The following is a 3450-nucleotide window of genomic DNA, read 5'->3' as shown; positions in this document are numbered from 1 at the left end:
CTCGACCTAGTCTAGCCCAGAAACTATTTGCGCTCAAGAGCAGCGGCGCAGCTGCTCGATTGGGGAAACTTACAGCTAGTTTACTGGCAGCGAGCGGCGACGCTAGATAAGCCAAAAGCGCTCAAATAGAAACGCAAACTACAAAAAAACTAGTTGAGCGAGCTGCCAAATGGAGCTTTTTGAGTGAAAGCTGCAGACGGCAATAGTTGTGCGATCACTATTGAGCATATATGCATGTGTGTGTAAGTGTGTGGTTGTGTGGTTGTGTGCGTGCGTTTGATAGATGTGACAGAGAACAAGTTGGGCAGGCATCTTAACTGAAATCTCTAGCGCTTGTTCTCATTTGTGAGACACATACATACATGCGTGTATACAAAGTAGTGATTGAGCTTGTTGTTTTTGTGTGTTATTTTCGACTTTGGCTTGAGGTAAACGACCGAATGTCCGACACCCAATGACTAGGTTAAGGTGAAGGTCAAATTAGCAAAAAAATGCTATAAAACAACAACAAAGCAACGACAGCAGCAGCAGTAACCGCGGCGGCGACTGCGACTTCGACTGCGACAGCGACTGCGGCGCGCACCAACAATAGAAATCAACTTTGTCAGCGATAAAGCGATCGAGCAGCTAAAATAACACGAAAAACAATAACAACAGTAAAGCAAACCCAAAAAGCAAAGAGGAGAAGAAATTGAAGCGTAGACAAACGTGACCACGCGCTGGCTGGCAGGCAGGCAGGAAGACACAGGAGCACACAGACACACACGCACACATTCATTGAAAGTTGAACTTCAGACAACAACAAGTTTAGCATACTAGCAGACATCCAGACGGAGGAGAAGGACAGATAGACAGACAGTTGCAGTTGTCTTTTATTTGTGTCTGAAGAGTCGCCCGCATCGTGAGCCCCCTGCCACCATTATCAACCCAGTCATAGAACAGTCGCAAAGTCTCTGCTGAGCTCATCCAGGCAACCGGCAACCAGAACCCAATTCTAATTTTTGCGTGGTGTGTCTATATGCCGAAATACTCACGAGCGCACATACATATACATATGAAAGTATATATGTGTGAAAGATAGACAGACGCCAACAAAGGAAGCAAACAGACACAGACACATACATGTACGAAATCTATACACTGCAAAAACGTGCACTGAGTCTTTGTATTTGTATACGTATTTGTATCTGCGTCTGCGCCTGTGTCTCTGGTGCTGCCCGTTTGAAAGTGTTTGTTGAACGCCACGCGTTTGCTCGCTGGGTCTCTCGCTCTCTTACTCACACACACACATAAAGAGAGAGGGACCAACAATAGAGCGCGAGAAGCTTTTTCTGCAATCTAATGGCGCATTGGTTTGGCCTCAGCTGCTGTTTCCCTCACACTCGCGCACGTATTATGCCTTTAGCTAGCAATATTGCCGGCAGCAGCAGAGACAGCAGAATTAGAAGCAGAGCCAGAGACGTTGAACGCAAGACCTTGAACTTGGACTCAATTTACGAGTTGAAAAATTGGGTTTTGTTATGAATTGTTTGTATGTCGTTGTAGTATTCGCCTCGCCTTCTCTCGGTCATAGCAAGCTTTACGGGTTTCTAATGCACAACAGGCACAACAAACAGATGTCATTCAATTACATTTAATTAGTCTAATCGTCTAATTAATAGACAAATCAGGTGTGCGTAAATTTAAACAAAGCCTAACTCGGGCTGCATAAAACATGTGCAACAAGCTTGCTGCAACTGCATGCGGTTGCATACTCATGTTGTTGTGGCTGTTGTTGCTGTTCCCCTTCCACAGCAGACATTTGCCGGCATCTGTCTAGCCTTTGTCTAGCCCACTAGCACACACACAGATAGAGAGAGAGACGCGCACACATGTAAGCACACACTCGCATGTGCAGACAGGGCTGTCCCACTCCACTTTGTTTTTGTAATGGTCGTCGTCATCGTCATTGCCAGCGTCGTCATCGTCGTCGCCGTCGTCGCCGTCGTCGTCATCGTCGTCTCTCGTTCTAGTTTTTACATAAAACTTTCGCTTTCGCTGCTGTGCTGTGGCTGCTTGACTATGTGTGCATGTATCTATGTATGTGTGCGTGTCTGTCTGTTTGAATGTGTATATGTGAGTGTTTGTGTGGGTGTGTTTTTGTTTGTGTGCGGACGTTAGATTTTACATTTGACCGGCATTATGTGTGTGAGTGGGTATGGTAACTGAAGGAATGAGAGAAGCCAAAACAAAACCAGGAGACCGACAAATGGTAGGCACACACACACAGGGTGTCTGTTGACTCGTGTCTCCATCTGTCGGCAACAAGTGGCGATGTGTTTGTGTGTCTATCTCTATGTCTACGTCTATGTCTCTCTGTCTGCGGGTGGGACTGACCTTGTTCAATGAGCGCTCTGTAAACAAGCATCGCCCTCTGCCCCACCTTCTAAGCGCTCTACTTATCTGCGCGAAGTGGAATTCGCGTTGCCAAGCGGCTTGGCGAGCAGAGCCAACTGATAGAGAACTACTAGAGGAGACTCGTCTGTTGGTCTGCCCTGTGTGTGTGTGTATACAGAACTAACGCAGTTAAAGCTAACCTTGAAATAGCAAACGCCGCACACATGGCGAACAGGCCAAGCGAAGCAAAGTGAAAAAGAGAGCAGACAGAAGTGCACCATATACAAAGAGAGAATACAGATACCCTGTAAATAGATAGAAATATGTATATAGTAGACTACAACAACTTATGTATGTACATATGTATGTATGTGCAATGTAGTTAAGCTAGAATATGTGGAAAGCAGCACAGAGTAATCCAGTTCGATAGAAATGCACACACACACAAGCATATGTGAATCTATTGTGAATGATATAATGAAACATAGTTTAGTTTCCAACCGAACAAACTACTTGTCTATCTAATCTCATTTGTTTGGCGTTGCTGCTTTTTTCGCGCATTCAACCGAATAATTGCTTCATACGCACACACACACACGCACACTCGCAGACAAATTTGCAAAAAAAAATTATGAGGAAAAAAAACTGCAACACCAAAAAAACGGGCAGAAGAAATAAAAAAAAAAACATTTTTTCTAGAACTATTTTAAAAGCTGTTCGTCCAGCAGCGACTGCGACTGTGTCTGCGGCAGCGGCAGCGTCGACGAAAACTCTCTTCCTCTCCCGTTCCCTTTCGTTCTTTCTTGCTGGCGTAGAGTGCGCAGCGAAATGCGCCAAACACAATTTAATAATAATACAGCAACAACAACAAATACAGCGCAAAAATGTAGTATTTAGCCTTGAAAGTTCGTAAGCACTACGAGCGAAGATCTTTTATTTTATTTTATTTTGTGTTTTTTTTCGGACAAAAAGTCACATTAAATACAATTCGAAATGGATCGAAAAAGCACAACAGATCGAAGAATCGAATTAAAACAATCTTAGCGAAGCTGACGAAAGTGAGTGTACTATGTA

The sequence above is a fragment of the Drosophila hydei genome, unplaced genomic scaffold, assembly GCF_003285905.1.
Source record: "Drosophila hydei strain 15085-1641.00,03,60 unplaced genomic scaffold, DhydRS2 tig00000358-arrow-arrow-pilon, whole genome shotgun sequence".
NCBI lineage: Eukaryota > Metazoa > Arthropoda > Insecta > Diptera > Drosophilidae > Drosophila > Drosophila hydei.
Note: the sequence above shows the minus strand (reverse complement) of the source record.